We start from the raw sequence: 22,249 nt of genomic DNA, 5'->3' as shown, positions 1-22,249 counted from the left end.
GAGGAATTGTGTGAGTTCAAAGCCAACTTCCTGCATTCTCCTGAAATCAAAGGCATGGAAAATTGTTGGGAAAAACATTTTAGTAATATTTCCTGTCGTTTCTTTCAAATATCGATCATTCCAGAGTTGAAGGGTCCTGCTTTTTATTTTCCTTTTGGCAAAGCTGAGCGGAAACTTGGCAAAATCTGGGGCCGTCTTCTTAAGAGTAGCCTCTCGAGCCTTTTCGTCCGCTTTTTCATTTCCTAGGATTCCGCAGTGACCCCTTATCCAGCCGATGTACACGTTCTGTTTTCTGCATCGTAGTTCCTGGATATCAGTTTTAATGTCTATGACAATAGGATTGACCGAATTTCGGTCCGTTATTGCATGGACGCCTGATTTGCAGTCTGTCAAGATCGTTATTTGTTTCCATCTGTTTGGTGATTTCTTCAGAACGTAGCTCAAAGCTTCTCGGATCGCCAGGAGTTCCGCCTGAAACACTGAGCAGATGTCGTCGAGTTTGATCTTTCTCGACGGCAACTCTCTCACGCCATCGTAAGGTACAAATGCTGCACCCACTTTGCCGTTCAAAAGACTGCCATCAGTGAAGATTCTCAGCTCATTCTGCGTTGCCTCAGGCAGAGTCTGATCATTGTATCCAAATCCATGGTCAATCCGGTTGCGTTCCGCGGGATGAGGCAGTGAGAAAAAGTCTCCGGTTCCCTGGTAGAATCTGTCTTGCGGCAAGTCCTGCAGGGTGAGAGTCTTCTTTACCTCATATGATTCTGCAAACTGCCTGATCCTCAGGTCAAGTGGCATGAAGCCGCTCAAGACCTGAGCAGAAACTAGAGAGATCGTTCTGTATCCTTTGCAAGATCTGATGGCAATTTGTCTTTGAATGGAGTTCAGTTTCTTACGGTTGACTTTTTTCTTTACCGCGTCCGCCCACACGCTGGAAGCGTACGTTATCAGAGGCTCGCCAGCACCTAAATATATTTGCTGCATAACCCCCGGCGACGCACCCCATGTGGGTTTGGCGGCTCTGATCAATTTGTTCGTGATGCTTGCAGCCTTTTTACAAATGTTGTCGACGTGTTTGGACCGGTTAAGGTGGCGATCTATGGTGAGAGCGAGAACCTTAAAGTGATCCACGTATTTTAGTTGAACTCCGTTCATGTAAATTTTTGGTTGTCGGTCCTTCTTTCTGGTAATATACATCGCGTTGGTTTTGTCTTCTGCAAAGTGTAGTTTGGCTTTTGAGCCCCATGATGTGATGAATTTCAGCGCCTTGTCAGTCATATTTTCAAGCTCTGTCGTATTGTTGGCAGTAGCAATCAATAGCAGGTCATCCGCAAATGCTCTCAGTTCAACTCCAGGGCCCAAGTCTTCCTGTAGTACATCATCTAAGATGTAATTCCAAAAGCTCGGTCCGCAAGATGATCCCTGAACGCATCCTTTGGTCGTAACCTTCTGGAGCGTGGCATCAAAATGTGACAGTATGACTTTCCTTTGTTGATGATAGCTCTTCACTAGCGTAAACAAGTTCCGAGGGCACTTCTTGCTTCTCAGCTGGCACATTAGAAATGGCCACCAAGCATTATCAAAGGCTCCTCTGATGTCGAGCGAGATTGCTATGATCATCTTCTTGTCTTGCAGCGCAGTCCTGATTTCGTTGACTGAAGCGTTCAGAGCGTCTTCTGTTGATTTCTGGGGCGTAAAACCATATTGCTTGTGATTCAACTTACCTTTTCGATGAAAATGCCAGTTTATCCGATTTAGCATCAGCTTTTCCAGTACTTTTCCAAATACTAACTATCCTAACGTTGTTGTCTATGGATGACTTATCATTGTTCTATAGAGTGCTCATACTGATGCGTCAGTTGTGTTCACACACGGAATGGTTTGGTTTGGATAGATGAGTTACATGATAAATAATACATTAGCATTAACACACCTAATATGTAATGCATAGATTAATGCTGCATATTTTTTGGAAATCGATATTTGCACAAGTTTTTGTGTGAAGAACTAGTCCGACTTTGACAGCTGATGAATAAAAGGAATATATTATTTATAAATAACACTGTAGTTCATATATTTGATTTGAGATTTTTTTTATAATTCAATTTGAAACGAGAAAAAACGAATCAATATGTCAAGCAATCTAGGATCTGATTTTGTCAGCTGAACAGTAGACCACTCGTTGCTTGTGCAAAAAGATATACTCAGGGTTTATTTATCTAAAGATGGCACTAGTCTCAGACATATTGGTCGAGAGCCGTTCTTTTATCTTCCGTCTCTGGATGTTTGACAGGTTCGTACTGTTAATCCACATTTTGAAGGCATCAATTAATTGTCCACCGCTCCTTATGCCATCAGGGTCCATGACTCAACACCGTATAAAAATATCGCACACTGAGATCTGTAGGGTCATAACTGCAAACACCCAAAAATGATGAATGAAAAAGAAAAGATGAATGCATTTCGAAAGAAAAAAAAAATCTATTTTTAACTGCTACTTGGAAGCAGTGGCCATGGTTATTTTATATTTAATAATTTAATTTAGAGCTATATAGAGCCATTATTTTACATGAGGCCCTTTTGCCTAAAAAATATTTCATCTTTGGTACAATATTTATTGTGCTAGACCGCCGTATTTTTCAGCAGTCTACTGCAATTAAATAAATTATTGTTAATTATTTAACATTCAAACTCAAATTACTCAAGGTCATGTTATTTGCAGTTATGACCCTATAGATCTCAGTGTGCGATATGTAGAACACTAATTTTGCACAAGCATCATTTTCTTGACAATTGAAATTCCCCGATCCTTCCATGTAGTATTTCATCGCAATGTTCGCAATCTGTATACACTTTTTGCTTTACAACGAGTTTTAGTTTATCAAAAAAAAAACTCAAACACAACCAAAAAATGATATAATATTGAAATGTCTTCATTGAAGACTTTCATTTTATTATTACATATTGTTAATTTATGGTTAATTTTATTTAACTATAGTTTAGTATTATAGAAACGTTTGAATAAAAAATATATAGTTTTATTGTATTTATTGTTTAAATTAAAGTTTTTTGTTTTTTTTTTTCGACCATGTCCGATACTATTAGGATCATATGAGCCTCCACGGAGTGGAGGTTTGGATTAACAAAATGTTGTTTTTACGAGAAATGGAGGTAAGCCACTTGCTTGAAAAATAATATATTGTGTACTTGCCAGATCCAGGATTCGAACCGGTTACCCACGGCGTTATAGCCCACCACCGTGGGTGTACAATTATTTAAAGTAGGTTTTGTACATTTTTTTAAACATTAAATACCTTTGCATACAACATAAAATTCTTTTATTTATTTATTGTTTATCTGTTCTCATTGTTATTGATACGGTTCAGACTTATGCGCGGCGTAAAAGTGAACTCTGCCATTCTTAGTGGTGTTGGCTTGCGTGTCTCTGATAATTACCTTAGGAATCGAGGGCATCCGTTGTTTGTTCTCCCATGGTGCAGAACTAACCTGCCATTAGTAATGCCAATTGGGAGGGCAGTAACCATGTTTAATGTAATCGCTTCGGATATTGATATATTCCACTTACGTGAGGGTGAATTTAGGTGGACGTTGTTTTATAAGTTTTTAAGATAGGGTCTATCAAAGTTCACTCTGTGTGCTTCCATCAACTTTTATTTTGTTACTTATTTTATTTATTTTCTTATTTTATTACTTATTCTCTGTATTTTTATTTTTAAAAATTTTTAAACGTCGTGAACGCTTTGAATTTATAATTTGTTATGTTCATTATATGTAAAATAAATTTGATTTGATTTGATTTGAATAATATCTGCGTTCTGTTTGTTTTCCCTGAGGGAATTTCTATCACACACCAAAGCTGTTTTTCTCTAGTCGACACTGCGAAAGGCTATGAGGTCCAAACACAATAACTAGTAGCAGTATGACTGAAAAAAAACATACAGAAATATTCGAGCTTTAAGAAAAATAAATATAAATTATAAGTTCTCGTACATTGTGTACTAATCGGAATCTAACCAGAAGTGTCTAAATGAATAAGAAACCATTATACTATGAGTTCAATGATCTTTGAAGTGTATAACAACTGAAAACTCAGAAATAATGGAAACTGAAATACCTAACTAGTAAGGAGAAGCAGGAAACCGATCTCGAGTAAGGAAGAATACGGGATAAATTTAAACACGTGTCAAGAATACGTCATTCTAAGCTTGTCCTTCGCTCATTCAATATTGTTGTTGCAACACACTATCGCACGTCTATAATGTGTGGTTCATTTCTGTAGGACACTCACATTCAAAACCCTGCGTCAAAATGTAGTGTAGGAATTGGGTTTTAGCCTATCGGAATTAAGTTTACTTATTAATCTGTTCTGTGGTTTATTCTCATTGCTTGCGGGTTCCTCAAATGCATTGACGCTCATTTAATCTTGGTGTATAGCACACACTATTGCACGTCCATAATGCGTTGTTAATTTTCGTAGGACACTCACACATTCAAAACCCTGCGTCAAAATTGACTGTATTGGTATAATTATAGCCTATCGGAATTCAATTTATTATCTATTCTGTTCTGTGGTAGAGATTGCTGAAAATACAATATAAAATAGACTATTTTTGACTGTTTGATAATCTTTATAAAACCGGCATTTATAAAAACAAATTCAAAAAGCGGTACAAATCATCTACCAATAGGTAGGTACATTGAATTTTCTGTCTAATATATGTGTTGAAATGTTATTGTAAGAGGTATTGATTCATATTTTGTTTTATGTTAATAATTTAGAATATTATATTTTGTTAAGTGTCCTTAATGATGTAGGTAGATAGGTCATCATCATCGGCACTACAACCCAATGTTGTAGTCTTGGCCGTCTCCAGGAAACATCTCCACTCCCCTCCGTCTGCCGCAAGCTCCCTCAACCGCCTTAGTCTCAGGGATGCTGTGTCTCTTTCTATACAGTCTAGGTCACCCTACCCTCCTTTTCCCTTCTGGTCTGTTGAAGTGAAGCCTCTTTGGTGGTTGGGTGTCTTCCATCCTTGAGACATGGCCTGCCCAACGAAGTCGCCCCACTTTCACGTGTGGGACTACATGGGGATCTTCATACAACGCATATAGTGTGTGGTTTTACCTTCCTCGTCGCGTGCCATCCTCCTCACATACAGCTCCGAAGACTCTTCTTAATATCTTTCTTACAAAGATATCCAGCTTCCTCTCATCTTTTTTTGATAAAGCCTAGCATTCCGACCCTTAGGTTATTATGGATCTTATAAGGGTTTTGTATAACTTTATCTTAGTTTTCTTTGAGAGGAGTCTTGATCTGAAGTGTCTCTGTAAACCGTAGTAACATTTGTTTGTAATCCTTCTGCTAACTCCTTGGCTGATGTCGTTTCAAAGGGTAATGCGTCATCCCAGATATATGAACTCGTCGACCCTTTCGAACTGATACGTGTCAATCGTGAGTGGTGAGCTTGAAGGTGCCTCACTTATAGGTTGTAGGTAGGTACCTACCATGAAATATTAATATCAAATTTCATTATGTAGGTAATTTAAATTTAATTATTGTAGGTAATAATAATTGACAAAGTGTTAGTTGCAAAATGTCCCTCTGAGGCGTTTAAAACCAGTCCAGATTTATTTATTAAAAGTTTAATAAGTAAGTACTATTTTTTGCGTTTTATTAAATTTTATCAATAATACCTATCTATGTAGTACGATTGCTAAGTGAGTGTTTATTGGACAAAAGGTAGGAGGTACATATTCATATAACTACCTACTATACCTATTGGTATTTTTTTAGTCTATCGGAAATATATTTATTATCATTCTGTTCTGTGTATGAGATTGTTTAAAATACAATATAAAATAATATTATACTAATTGTGACTGGGCATAATATTTAATGGAACAATCGATTGGTACGAATACCTAGGACCTAGATAATAATATTACAGTGACAGCTCTTAGTATTGTCTATGGTCAAAACGCAAGAAAAATATTGATGCCAAAGTATTGAAGTAACGGTAAAAACTATCGATAGTTTTTGACGGCCCTATATCTGACGTTTGTGACGGACTGACGTTTGGAATTTGGTTGGAATATTATTTTAACAATTCAAGTTGTTGCAACGCGAAGATGGACATAAAACGTGAACCAAATGGAGACGGGATTGATAAAAATCATGGAATCGACGACAGACAATGGATTAATGGTCCGATAAAGCGATCAAACAGCGCCGATGACCATCAAAATGAATTCGCAGGCGGCGGACATTTTAATTTTGAGGTTAGTTTTTAGCAAAATGTCATTGAGAACATAGATGTTTTAATTGTTAATGCATTGACTAGATCAAGATATATTGGTACGCGAACAAGTCATGAACTTTGCATATTATATTTACACTGTTCGTAAGTTGTATAAAAACTGTGTATCCCAACATTTACAATCATTTAATAGTTATACCACATGTTCACGTACCTACCTACATGGATTTACTAGCAGCAATAGTGTGTAAGTTAAACTATCGCGATAATAACTGTTTACACGTAAAAGTGCCGATTGTCTCGTCAATATCATACTTCAAGAGTAAGCGAGACGCGATGTTATCATTTTATGGCACTATTTGACAGGTAGTGAAAATCGGTTAACCTCAAAATGAGTCTGCGCGGCGTAGTTCATTTTTTTGCCGTCAAGTTCACCACTTGTTCTACTGCGCAGGCGCAATCGAAAACATCCCAACTGTCGCTTAAAAATTATTCAGAAGCTTCCGTACCTTTTTGATTCTTGCATGGAATCTTGCAACTGCAGGATAATATACATGTTTACACGTACGTTTTCTTGTGATGGCCGCGATAATTCGTACTGTCAGCAGTAAATCTATGCACGTGTAAACGAGATATTATGTTCTCATTCCAATAATTTGTAGTGTACATTTTTTTATTTCGCCCTTGGTCTAGATCAGTGATTCCCGACCGGGGCTCTGCGAGAATTCGCAAAAACTATAACTTAAAACAAATCGGTTTACTACCTATTAGACTGAATAATGGTTTGACCTAACTTTTATTAAAACAATGAAATATTTTTTTACGTTTAAAGTAAAAATCAAGGAATTCAGTTGTCAGTAAAGCTTCGATAACATTGAGCTACTTTACAAGCTGCTTGTTGACGAATATACAGTATGCTTGTAAACTCGCCCAGTGTCATCATCGAATAACCTAAAGGCCCATCCTGACCAGAAACTTGTGTTGTCAACCTCATAAAATTTAACGATAATTATCATATTTTATTGTACCATAAATTACATTAATCGTTTGTTGAACTAAGTTGACAAATGTTGGGGTTGACAACATCGTCCTCACTGAAAGAAACTTATGGCGACATTATAAAATGAGGTCAGCCATCATAAAAATAATCACTTTAGTCCGTAAGTTTTAATTGCTTTTATCGTATTGAGGATCGAATTTCTGTCGTTCGACACGAGTCACCACTTGTTTCGAGGCTGGCGGTAAAACTCAAAAGATTTAGCAACACACTTTAATGAAGGATCATTTTTAATTTATTGTTAATAAAATTCGCATACCAGTTGATTTTAGTACGAAGAGCTACGTAAGTAGGTAGGTACAGGAATTTAGTGATATCGACTATGTATTTTTTACTGTTTATTCTCCCGTGTAGGTAGCGATTGCCAATCAATTGGAGCATGTCTAGCACTTATTTTGATTATTATTTATTACGCATTTTGGGACATTTTTTACAGAATCAAAATAATAGTATTTTCGGACTCTCCGAAATCTCGAAAAAAAATTCTGAGAAATAACGCGTACGTATTATAAAGCAGTGGTTTCCAAACTTCATATTACTACGCCTCCCTTTAAAAAAAATCCAATCTTGGCGCCCCAGCCTTTATTTCATTAAATAATACAGACACCTTTTTAAATATTCAACAATGTACCAATACAAAAATGAAAAAAAATATAAAAATAAACAATGTTTTAGGTACTACTACTTAGGTATATTATATTCATTTTTAAATTAATTTGTTTTTCACGCGATGAATGTGCTACACACACAACAGCATAATCAATTTCAATAGTAGTCAATCCGAATTCATCACCGTTCATTGACAAATGGATTCTATCATGGGCCGCACATCCTGAAGCGGGCCTTCAGGCCAGGATCTTTGGCGGGCCCAACTACCTATCGCTGAGGTTTATGGTAGTATGATGCTCCAATGTAGTGTTTAATAAATTATACACGGGAGTTATCATTTAAGTATATCTATCATCATATAGGTATCACATGAAATTGCAACGCATAAGCAAATATTTAAAATATGTATTAGCACTGAAACAAAGCACTACTTATAGCAATACAAAGCACACTTAACTATAAATAAAATAATGTGAAACATGCATTTGCAAACTAACCAAGAAATAGATTTTTGTTGCTTCAATATATCTGGCGCAGAAATCTGGCGCAGAAATCATTTAAAAGTGTTTCCACATGACGAACTTATTTTTTTTTAAATCTTGATTTCCAAAGCTCCAATTTTTTATGAATGCCTTTACTTTGTCTTTTTAAATCAGTGAATGCATTAGTGGTCCTTGCATTTATTTATTCACTCATTTTTTTTATTATCGTCCGTTATTCCTAAAAAAATGCCTCATTATGATTTGATCCTTTTATTTTATTTTTTCACGAGATAGCTAGCGTGCTTCACAATAGTATGGAAGTGAGGTATTATAAAATTAGTCTCCATATTTTCAGACAGGTTTGCAAACAACCTTTTATGGGACTGTTTCTTATGTAGTTGATAACTAGCGGCTGATTTATAAACTATGCATTTGCAAACTGCAAACCTGTGGCTACATTGTGTTAAACTTTTCGCGCCTCCTTTTGCAACACTCCGCGCCTCCCAGTTTGAAAATCGGTGCTATAAAGGTTCAAATTAATCCATTATGATCACGTACTGTATCTGCTGATTCTACTGATCACCGCAAACTGCCGCTACGGGAAAAAAGTATGTAATGATGTCGTTTTTATTGGTATTTAAAATGTTATCAGACTGATAACATCCCATCCCGTAGCCATATGCCCATACCGGTATACGGTACACAGAGTAGGTATCTATATTTTTGGACGGATTTAGTTTTATTGTAGTGTCGTTCATTTTATATATTTCATTGCGTGAACACGTGAAACAGCGGCGGTGGTTCTTTTGTTTTTTTGTTATTAGTGTTATTACATATTAGTCATATTACATACCTACACACTGGTAAATCATGGCACATTGGGACAATGATAAAATTATCACAGCTATTGAACATTGCGGAGAAGAAAGGTGTGTATGGGACCCAAAACACCCCAATCACAAGTGCCGCAATTCCAACCACGACGAATACTGATTTGTTACAATGTTGCCAGATTCTAAACTCAGTAGATATTTCGATATTTTAAAAAAATATCAGTAGGTACCTAAGTATATTGACAAAAATGGATACAAGTTAGTTATGGGGAATACAGCGGCAAACACATTTAGAAAATAGCCGATATAATGAATTATTTGATAAGTACCATATGATTTTATAAAAAAATGTTTGACGCATTACGAAATATATTTTAATAATAATAACAATAACTTATGCTTTAAAATCATTAAATAAATTATTAATGATAATCATCATATTCTCGTTCGTAAAATATGAGTGGAATGAAATCTTAAATTGTATGTGTACACGCGGTGATTCGAAATCAATTGCATCTAGGGATTACCGAATGAATATATCAATACCGGTATTTCAGAATTTCTTATTGAATACCGGTATTCGTCAAAACATATTATAGAATAAAGAAGTACTTACCTATCAATAAATATAACTATTAACATCTATTTAAAATACTATTGTATAGCAACCCAAAGAACCTAACTACATTTTTTTATTATGATGACCTTTGTAATAATGTATAGATCATTAGTATAGATATTTTAGAACTGCTAATTTTACCATAAGTCCGGGTACAGAAAACCTTGCTGAAATTCAACGTTTGCTGGATGTACTATCAACGCTGCATCAATAGTTATAGAATAGTTGGAAATATTTACCATGAATATTTTCTTTTTTGAAATATGTTAATTCATCGCGACAATTATATAAGTATATTAATTGAGGGATTTTATTTTAATATTATTTAACTACATTGTCGTCCTATACATTAAATTTAATATAGTATGCAGTAGTAAGTAATGACAAAATAATATTACATTCATTTTCGAAAAACATAAACGTGTACTTACGGTTTCTTAATACCGAAAATACCGGTATATTGTATTTTTGAAACTGGTATTTCGGTATCGATAAATAATTGAATACCGGTTATGAAATATGTACCGGTATTGAAATCCCTAATTGCATCATTATTATAACACGCGACACGCGAGCAATAAAAAATATAACGATAATTCTTTGATAGGTAAGAACAATGGCATTAGGTAAGAATGATTACGATTAGTCGATTACCTACATGTAAGTGTTTCCTGACTCTTTCCTGTATTTTGAGTCATGTTACATGTACCTACCTACATCTGCATCGAGGTTTGATTTAAAATAATATGTCATGATTAAGACAATGATATCGATTATTATCGTATTGGTATGGTTTATCTTTTTATTAAGAATTTATAGTAGAGTAAAATAATAATTTGGATGTCGTTTTTTTCTCTAAGGTTTATATCGACCAAATTTAAGTAGGTACTAACCTACATCTACCTATTTTGGGTTAGCCGTGTCAAATCACCAACGCATTTGAGATTGCAATATAGGTAGCTATAAGTACATATAATATTTATTTGGGCGACTTAAACCTACCCACTGTAATAGGTACCTACAGTTTAAAGAGTGCATGATCCCAGCCGCAAATATCGAGCGCCTTTTGATAGGTAGGTATAGCAGGTGTCAAATGCGAATAAATAATAATAATCAGGCGAACGTTCCGTGGCTTACAAGAAAAAATGATGTTGCGCGACACGTTGCCTCTCTGTGTGGACAAATGAGCAACGTCGACAAGTAGCAACACCTTCGATTTTATTACCCTATTCCGAGACATAGTCGTTAAATTTTATGAGGTTGGCGACAAAAGTGTCCGGTGTAGTCTCACTTTAACAAGCAGGTTGTAAACAATCTACCGAGAAAAGTTGAAAGCCGTGCCACTTTACACGCTTCACGCTGGCGTGAGGGCCGATATGCGACTGCACAGTAGAGCGATAGTGGCGACCTCCCGGTAGAAAAACAAACTACTCAATTTTACATATCATGACATATTATGTCCTGTCAAAATAAGTACCAATAATGACGGTTACAGCTAGCTAGCTTGTTGGCTTCTGAGCGAGTGGTAAGTTTTGTGTGTCATCATCACAATCGCACTAGCTGACTCGCCCGCTTTTAAACTCGCCGACAAGCAGCTTGTAAAGTAGTTCAATGTCATTGAGGCTTAATGAAGGTCACCATAGACTACGGACTCTTTTGTTTCTGTCTATATTGTATAGTGGCAGCACAAAACATATTTATTGCAATAATATGATTTCTTTTATTGTGTTAACTGTCAATTCATGGTGGAAATGCATTGTATTATTAATTTAATTTAATAAAACGCAAAAAAAATAGTACCTACTTATACTACTTTTAATAAATAAATCTGGACCGGTTTCGTCCGCCTCAGAGGAACATTTTTAAATCAGTAATATTTATAAAACAGGCATTTATCAACTAGGTATCTAAAATATTGTGGGTCTCCAAACTGGACAAAACGTATTTTTGGTCTATACCAGTGGTCGGCAAACTCATTAGTCAAGAGAGCCAAATATCAACATTACAACGATTGCAATTTCTTTGAAGAGCCAAATTTCTTAATTTTAAACTATAGATGTAAGGAAACTGATTATTAACTTAATAAACTTTAAATAAAGTTTTAAGTCTTAATTAAACTACACTGAAAAAAACTTGATGTCTTACTTAATAATGATATTATTTATTGATGAAAATTAAATTGTAAGTAAGATATCCTTTAAATTAAATCAATAAAGTATATAAAAGTCAATAGAAATATAAATTACATCAATTCTCCTCAAATTAACAATTGCCTTCCATCTCCTTGAAAAGTTTGGGTAAGTAGGGTAATTTTAGGCACGATTCCAGGTTTTCATCAATAAGACGACTTTTCAATCTTGATAAGGTTCATGCTTGCAAAAGATTGTTCGCATGAATATGTAGAACCGGAAAGGGAAAGAACAGCAAACGCTAGTTTTTTCAATTGATCATATTATGAGTCAGGAATACTATTCCAGGTGTTAAAAATCATCATGTCTTCCTTCTCCAGGTCTTTCAAAGTAGACTACTTGCGCTATGAACCATATTCATATTTGTTTTTCTCCAATGTGTCCATATCAGCACAGAGACATTGAAATTTACAGCTCCATAATTATTCGTTTTTAAATCCAGCAATTGCATTTCAAAATTTCAAAGTTGCCAATGTCAACATTAAAGGGAGAAAAAAATAATTCTGTTACCGTAGCATTAAGAGATTTTTTTTAACAAAGACTAACGTCGCTTTGCTGTTTCTAAATTCCCGAAACCTGTTGAGAAAGGCTTCCCTCATATTTAAAATTGTTGTTTTGAAATAGCAAATGTCAGAATTATTTTCGTAGCGATGTTTCAGCAGGCTTTGAAAGTGAATCGAAGATTCTCTTTCGAAATCTTAAGCAAAAAGGGATAATTTGTTTTCGAATGAAATAACTTCTTCTAATATCGAAAAAAATGTGTTTCCTCCCCCTACAGTTTACGATTAAGCTGATTTAGATGAGACGTAACGTCTCCCATGAAATAAAATTTTTGGATCAACTGATTGTCCGTTACCTATTTCTGGATAGTGAACACTCTTCTAAAGGAGAAATGCTTTAATTTCTGTTAATAAGGAAGCGAAAAGTTTTAAAATGTTTCCTCTTGATAACCAACGTACCCTGTTATGCAGCAGAAGATCTGCGTACTAAACTAACTAAAAAAAAAATTGGCGATGATTAAGAGCTAACTTTGCAATTTTTTTTTGGAAATGTCTGCGCACAAAGCGCTTTTTGACGAATGATGCAATGTGCTTGTTTTTTTCTTTCAAAATAGAAACAAACCCTTCTCCTATACCGGTCATACTTTTCGCCCTATCTGTTGAAATTGGCACAATTTTATCGAGTGGAATATGATGTTTTTCCATGCACTCAATTACAGCATTTGCAATATCCTCTCCACGTATTTGACCTTTGAGTGGCAATAATCCTAAAAGTTCTTCTTTATTACCTACCTGTAGATGAAATAAATCGTAAAAATTTGTCCTGTATCATTTATGTCACAAAACTCGTCAACTACTATTAATAAAGCTGGAACCAATTTAAGATCTTCGATTTGCTGGTTGGTTATATTCGAAGACATTTTGACTGTTTTATCTTTCACTGTTTTAGTCCGTAGATGGTCATTTGTGGTAGAGCCACACTCAAGGGGCCAAAGAGCCACGTGTGGCTCGCGAGCCGTGGTTTGCCGACCACTGGTCTATACTAAAGACATACTAAGTTGAGTTAAGATACTAAGACACTGACGGGTGGGCTATGTAGCAAAAATGCAATGTCTAAACTCCTAGGGCCATGCTAGACACCAAACTCCCGTGGTTGGGGGGTGTGAACAATGACGCTAGAGAGGGTTATGTAGATATCTATTTGGAAGACAATGACCTAAGGATAGGTGGAGATGAAAGTAATTCATGGAGGAGGAAAAGACGTACCTTGTATCGTTACGCCACACATGATAATGATGTGATCATCAGAAATGATCTAAAAAATCCTCAGTGGTACACTAGCAAAGTTATCCAGCAAGTTGATGGGTGTATGTAAACTTACGATTATAAATGACAAGGGTTTTATTAGAATGACATAATCTGTTTTGGTTTTTGAATGCATGAATTGTTTACAAAGAACACCACGTTTGGACCGTTTGATATCTCTCGAAGTCATACGTTTCAAACGGCCGCCGGATCGCAACTTTCGAGGCTTATTTTCCCCCAATCGCCTTTCTGACATTGAGGGTCTTGTTAGTTTAAGCCTGATATTTGCTATCAGAGGTTTTATCTATCTACATATTTCATATATACTACGTGTACTTTATCATTCTAATGCAACACTTTTAGAAGTGGTGAAGGGTGGAGGTATGCTGTTAGGATTCACCATAAATAGTGCACACTAAACTTCAGTCAGCCATACGTATTCGAGAAGACTGACACATGGTGTTAGTTCGTTTTTAAAATTCAGTTAAACCCTGCGAAACCAAGCCAAAATTATAGGTAGTCAAAAAATACTCGTCTATCTTTAAAATGACTAAAATTGTGCAATTACATCATACATAGCACTAGATATTTTATAGATAGAATAATATTTTTTATCTATATATTATAGTTTGATTTAGGTAGGGCTTAATAAATTTGAAAAAAATGAACTAACAATATGTGTAATAATATTTGTATTCTTTATCCAACGAAAACAAAAAAAAATATGAATGAAAAAGTGTGCACAATTTTGTCGTATTGCCCAAAATATACCAAAACTATGATGGTTTGGTTTAGGCAGGGCTTAAATGATTTTTTAAAATAATCAATACCATCTGTTAATTATTGTAGGCTTAGTTCCATAAAAACAAATACGTATGACTAACAAAGTTTAATGTGCACTATTTATGGCGGATATTAACAGCCCAACTCCAGCTTTCGCTACTGACTTTAAGACATCATTACCGAGTCATTGGTGATCTATCTTGAGATACAAAGTAGATAATAATGAATCTTTATATATCTTATTTAAATTTATACATTTATTATAGAAATAATCACCGAAGTAATGCCTAAACTTTGGTGAATTTAATTATTGGTTGTGTTCATTGATATACTACCGGATGATATGATCATATGCTTCTTAAAATGACGCCCGATTTTCAGCGACTCGGCCAGTGTTAAAACTTACTGTTTTAATATCAGCGGACTTTATTCGATATAAGCTCACTTAATATTTGTCTCGAAAACGACCTGGCAATAATTATGAGTAAGCCCGATCTAGGTTGGATCTTACTCTAACTAATAGTCAGCGCATGACGACTTGCTCTGTCCGCTCAGACATGAATTTTTGGTAGCTTGCAAGCTTTGGGTTGCAGACACCCTTAGGGTCACTATTCCAAGAACGCAAATTTAGTTTTACAGCCAGGGCAATACGGGTGAAATTCGGGAATCCATGCGGTCTTAACGCATTATACCTACAAGGAAATATTATAAGACGATATTCGTAATATCTTCTTTTGTGGTACATTTTTAAAATGACACTTATATGGGAACTCTAGTAGTATATCAATGGTTGTGTTTCTCTTTTTCTAGATTGCTAATACGGCAGGCCTCACTAAAATAAAGTCTGAACCTGAGTTTGAGTCAGACAATTGCAAAAAGGAATTCGATGACGAGAATCTATTTAAATTTGAAATTCCCGTTGCCGGATGCTCATATTTTAAACCCAGTGAAAAAACTCAGGTATCATGGTTGTTTATTTAATTTCTTAGTTTTAATTATTCGAAGCATTTTGAAGGGTGACAGATAAAGGATGACAATATATAGAATGACACATTTTTTAGAGATTAAGTTTCATGGTAGGAGAAGCCGCGATGACCAAGCGGCTTAAGCTTCGGCCTATAGCGTCGTGGGTCCCAGGTTCAAATCCTGGCAAATGGCAAATACACATATTGTTTTTCAATTGTGTATGGGTCAGAGTATGGACCGTATAGGTTGAGCAAGTGGCTAACATCAATTTTTTGTAACAACAAAAATCTGTTAATACAAACCTTCACTCTGTGGAAGCCCATATGATCCTATCGGCCATGGTCGGAGGAGGGGGGAACTCTTATTGTTTGTGGCGCTGGCAAACTGAGCGTAGTTATGCACAAAGCAGCCAAGCCACAATTTTGAAAAAAATGAGTTATTGTGATTTCCATAATCTCACACGTTTGTTTTACGTTCTGCCCAAATCAGCCAAGTTGCTGTCATACAAAAATCTTATTTAAATGCGTTTTAAAGATTTTGCAAATCGCAGAATATGACATTATCGATTTGCATAAAGCAACCAAGCTGCTGTCATTAAAAAATGTCATATAAATGCGTTCTAAAAATATGCCATATTCGTTCTGCAAAAAGCAGCCAAATGATAATATTATGTACTTACCTAATTTTTAAAATCGTGGCTGTAAGGTGTGTTTTTCTACATTCAATTAATAAACATTATTTTCTTAATTACAATATATGTTTTTTATTTTATTATATATAATATATCATACACATTTTTCATATAAAACATAGTGCCAGGCAGCTAAATATTGATGTATAATTTACAAATTTTTCGAATTATTTTCAGAATTTTGAAATTCCCATAATAATTTAGTTACTTTGAAGGCTATTTTAAAGAAAATAATCAAAAATAAAGACTTTTCTTACAAAAATCAGAGATGGCTGCATTCTGCAGAATGAACATTCTAAAAAAAATCGTTTTACACAAAACACCCTGGACCGCTAAAACACCAAAATTTCATAGATTATATGCTTTTATCTCTTCAAAAGTTATACAAAATCATATATATATATCATATAATATCTATCATTCAAAAAGTATAAACAGTATATAGAGGCTTTTCTGATTTAAAGAAACATAATTTACATAAAAGTGCTTCTATCTCTGTTTGAAGTTTGTGTGGCTCGGCTGCTTTGTGCATAACTACGCTCAACTGATCTTACTTGTAATCCGTGTCCGGAAATTTATACATATACAGTTGAGACTAATATAGTTCATCGAAAATAGATGGCCGTATAGTATTGAGATAAAATTCATGTCTAAATAACACACTTTAAAATACGTACCTTTTACAAACCGCCGGAATAAGCAGGTGAATCTCATGTCAATCCTCAATCCCATTAGGTTCTTTTCAAGTCTATACTATCAAATATCTGATGACAAAGTTCTTATCAAATTTAATAAAATTGGAACGAACAACGCATTATTTTTTTATCTCAATGCCTTACGAGCATATATTTCCTGAACGACAGTTCACGGTGAATTGTAATACGCACAATTTACACGTAACCTCGAAACCCCCGTGGTAGATAGTAAATACATATTGTGCATGATAACAGTTTAAAGATGTTTATTTAATTTTAAAATACAATACACGTTGATATTAAATTTGAAAAAAATCATTGGGCGCCACTGTGTATAAATTTCCTATTTCGACCACTGATGAAACGTGATTTCTATTACAGAATTCCTTTATACTGATGGGATTTTTTTTAAATTCAGAGTATTCTTACTAACATCTGCTTTGTTATTGATTGTCATTGTACTCCCACGATGGCCGCGCGGCTTTAGCGTTAGCCTATAGCGTCGTGGGTCCCAGGTTTGAATCCTGGGTCTGGCAAGTAGACGTACTATTTTTCAATTGTTGTATGAGTCAGAGTGTGGACCGAATAGGTTGAGCAAGTGGCTGACATCCATTTCTCGTAAAAACAAAATTTGTTAATACAAACCTCTACTCTGTGGAGGCCCATATTATCCTATTAGGATCGGACATGGTTGAAGAAGTCATTGTGTATTTACAGAATCCTGATAATAATCATACTATTACAAACAGTGGTATTGATTTATTGGAGAAAAACTGCAAAAGGGAACCTGTGGATGTAATAACATCATATTCAACAGAAGGATGTCAGATTAATTCTCATTGCAACACTACCGATCAGGTATTTATACATGCATTGCATTATATTATAAAATGGACTTTATAGCGGCATTACTTCGAAAATAGACCCATAGATGTGCGCGGCCCATTGACTGGCCACCGCAAATGCTGTGTAGACAGATTAGGATTTAACTCTATGTTTAGCGGTGTGACTTCAAAGAGACCCATAGATGGCGCTGCCCATTGACTGGATACCCCAAGCACTATGTAGTCGAATTAGTATTTAACTTTATGTTGACTCCGTAATTGATCTCTCACAGTCTTACAGCCAGTCTGATTGGCTCTCACCCTTCTGATCATACAGGTCCTTTATTTTGAAACGAATCATCTTCAACGACTTCAGCGACCCCAGTCTTGTGTAACTGCTTTTGAGACATTTCCAATTATAAAAAATTCTGATGCTTTACAACAAACGTAGGGTCCTGTAATACGCTCTTATTATAATTTAGGAATTAGGACGTAACTCTATGTTAACTTCATAATTGGCAACTTTCACAGCCAGTCGGTTTGGTCTGATTAGCTCTGACTCTTTTAATCGTACACGTCCTCTATTTTGAGACTAAGCACCTTACACTATCGAGATTCGTTTCTAGTGTAGTTTCTAGTTTTTATATGTGATACCTACCTGACCGGAACCAACCCTTTGGCAAGTTTATCTGGTTATTAATTGGTCGAGCGAGTCATCTTATCTTGTTAATCTATCTTCGTGTACCATTTGAAGTATTCTCTGATATTGTTTGTTAATCTCTGTGAATTCGGAATAAATACTAACATTTGAAGTGTTTCTATTTTATAATTAAAACATACCATTGGCGACCAACGTGGGCCCAAAATGTTTCTAAGTTATAAATAAATAAAACCATCCTATAACCTTCAATATACATAAAATTATGCAGTATTATTGAATATTCTTATAATTTATTTAGTTATTTTAATGTAATTTAATGTAATTTCTTCCCAGAAATATGTGAATGAACTAACCACCAGTTCTTCCAAGAAACTAAATAAAGATGAAGATCCTATCACACGCTTTGAATCTGCAACCAGCAAAATACAAGAACGGATGGGACTGAGTTCAGCAATTACTTTGGACGAACCTGACATCAAACAGGAAGTTCAGACGCCATACTTGCCAAAGGAGGTTCGAATAGAATTGAAAAGAGTAATACATTTTCCATGTAATTTTGTGTGCAGTGTTTGTTATGCAGTTTTCGAATCGCTTGATTTACTTAAATATCACAAAATTTCATGTTTCGTTTCTGTATATATTAAATCAGAAATAATTGAAACATCCGAAGAAAAAAATAACAGTGGATCTAACTCAGATAAAGGTTTAAAGCCTGATTTAATAAAAATACGTGAAGTAGCAGTTACCTGTAAGAAATCGTATCAATGCGATGTGTGTTCATTTAAAACATCACGGCTCGGTGATTTTAAGAGACATAAAACAACGCATACAGGTGAAAAACCATTTCAATGCGACTTATGCTCTTTCAAATGTTCACGACTTGGACACCTTAAAACACACAAATTAACGCATACAGGTGAAAAACTATATGAGTGCGATGTTTGTTTACATAAATACACGACACCAGGGAATCTCAAAACGCATAAAATTACACACACTGGTGTAAAACAGTTTAATTGCGATGTGTGTCCATACAAATGCACCGCGTTAAATAATTTAAATTCACACAAATTGACACACACTGGTGAAAAACCATTTAAATGCAATTTATGCCCATTTAAATGCTCACAAGCGAGTCATCTCAAAACGCATAAAATGACACATACTGGTGAAAAACCTTACCAATGCAATGTTTGCTCTTTCAAATGCTCGCAGTCTAGTCATCTGAAAACGCATAAAATGAAACATACAGGAGAAAAACCATTTGAATGTGACGTTTGCGCTTTCAGATGCTCGCAACTTCGTCATCTTAGAACACATAAAATGTCACATACCGGCGAAAAACCATATCAATGCACTATTTGCAATATGAAATTTGTGCATCAGGGACATTTTAAAACTCATAAAATGATTCATACTGGCGAAAAACCATATCAATGTGATATTTGTTCATATAAAGGCAAGACAGCAGGGCATCTAAAAACACATAAAAAGACACACACTGGTGAAAAGCCACATCAATGTGATGTTTGTCCTTTTAAATGCTTGAGTCGTAGTAATCTTAAAATACATAAACTGACGCATACCGGTGAAAAGCGTTATCAATGCGGTGTATGCCCATATAAATGCACGCATCCCACTCGTCTTAAAAGACACACGATGAAGCATATTGCCGAGAATCAAATGAATGTGACAGAAGTTCATTTTGAAGCTCAAATATAGGTAGTCTCGTTCACCTTAACATTGCCTCACGCAAGAGGAATATATCAACACCCGAAGCAATTTGGTTGAACATAGTTATCGCCCTCCCAATTGACATAACTAGTGGCAGGTTTGTTCTGCACCTTGGGAGAATAAACAACATATTTAAATTATGTTTGCTAATATAAATGCTCGCTACGAGGTCATTCAAAAAAACTATTAGATATGACATTATATGACTCTCACAATCAGAAACACATGAATTATTTTGGAAGCTGCTATAGTATAATATTAACCTTTTTCACTGCCAGCCAATTTTTACTAGGTGGACACTTACACTAGGCCATCTATTTTTGGAATAAAATAAATCCTTTAAAAAACATGAAATAGAAACAGAGTGATAAACATTTTGTAAAAATTTACCAAATCAACATGTTTCTCGAGTTATTTTGCACATTTTACCACTAAAATGGTAAATATTGTTTAAAAATATACACAGATATTTTATTCAGAAGTTATGACGTTTACGAGAACGCACAAGTTAACTCGTCCATGGCTTTACGTGACATACATGCTTTGACTAGTTATCTCGGCTCTGGCAGTGATCGGGAAATATTGTAAGTGTTGACTTTTTTTTACGGGGGACATAAAAAACTCTAATCATTAGAGTCTAATGTATTGAGCTTTTAATTAATAATACATATATTATAGGCCATTTAGATATATTACGAGATTCACGAATCAAGCTGGTATGGAGCTAATCTAGGAGCATTAAAATAGTGAGTAAGTGACTACCTACTGTGCCTAAAACGAAAGATATTTAATAAATATATTATGCAACCTTTAATGTAAGAGAAATGTAAAAACTATGAGTAGCGAAATTTGGCTTGGAGAGATGCACGTTGAGCATAACGCGGAAAGACTATAATATAAACGAATAGATGAAGTATGCATCGTGATTGAGGTTGCCAAACTGATAGAATGGTAAAGGGCTTGGCGAATGGACAACCGCTGGACAAATGCAGCCATACAGTGGTAACCAATAAACGATAATAGGGATAACCGAAATACGCTGGATCGATGAATTCATAAAATTTAAAGGCTTAAGACGGTACTTCAGTGAAACGGCAAATAATTTTCAACTATAGGTGCGACGAAATTTCGTACTGGCTGGCAATCGGAGAGTGAAAGATTGAGTGAACACGTAATTTTTTTTTGTGATGGCGACGGGAAAATTAATTCTTAAATCGTGTAAAGATGACTAAAAAACGTTACCCATTTACTTGAAAAAGAAAACATGTCAATGAATATATTATTATTATTAGTAATAGAATAATAAACATAACATTAAATGGATGCATGTTGACTTTTTATGCCAAATTATGATTTGTTTTGCACGCGTCATTTGCACAATCTTCGCGTCTCGTAGTCACGATCGTTTTAGAGTATTTTAGATCGTGCCAAAGCCTTAATAGAAAGTTATCCAAGTTACGGTACGAATTTGTTTATCACACGCTATACAGTCAGTGTTGCATGAGGTGTATGGCATGTGGTCCTATCCTTTTGTACCGCATGTTTTCCAAATTGAAATTTATCAATAATTACGCCCACAAAAAGTCAGTTATTATGTGCCTATAGCGGACTCCAGCCCAAAAAAACGCACCAATCGGTAATTTTCGTAACATGTGACGGTCTCTCTTGAATCTCCTGTGGGTTTAATTTGCGCCAAATAAGACAGTTTTGTTAATGTGCTTAATCCCTGAAGATAATTTTCCTTGAAAAATCAGCATCGGTTGCCTGCTCTACGAAGATCCAATCGGCGAAGCTGCCCGTGGTCCATTGGTTTTGAACTTGCGTCAAAACTTGCATCATACAGACTCTTGTACGAGAGGCCAAGTTGCTACGATCTTGTTATCTAAATTTATGGCAATTCTGCCACACTTTCGCGTATAGCAGCGAAGTTTTTGCTTGAATGGACTGGATGTATTTGTACTATTTGAAATACTATTAGTCTTCAATTTTTTAATCAGCTTGCAAATACAGCCTTCTGTTGATC

The 22,249-nt window shown here is 35.2% G+C and overlaps 1 long non-coding RNA gene across 1 annotated transcript; it reads left to right on the top strand.

Annotated features, from left to right (window-relative positions):
* Positions 1 to 6,063: 6,063 nt before the first annotated feature.
* LOC147077238 (uncharacterized) lies at positions 6,064 to 20,220 on the top strand. The gene is made up of 4 exons (XR_015069790.1): positions 6,064 to 6,300; positions 15,466 to 15,615; positions 17,725 to 17,865; positions 18,826 to 20,220. It is a non-coding gene; the product is annotated as an uncharacterized LOC147077238 (long non-coding RNA).
* Positions 20,221 to 22,249: the final 2,029 nt, after the last annotated feature.

Source organism: Rhyacophila brunnea, unplaced genomic scaffold (assembly GCF_057557595.1).
Source record: "Rhyacophila brunnea isolate RB1 unplaced genomic scaffold, BYU_Rbru_1.0 scaffold_13, whole genome shotgun sequence".
In the NCBI taxonomy this organism is placed as follows: Eukaryota; Metazoa; Arthropoda; class Insecta; order Trichoptera; family Rhyacophilidae; genus Rhyacophila; species Rhyacophila brunnea.
Note: the sequence above shows the minus strand (reverse complement) of the source record. Positions and strands in the feature narration are given on the sequence as shown.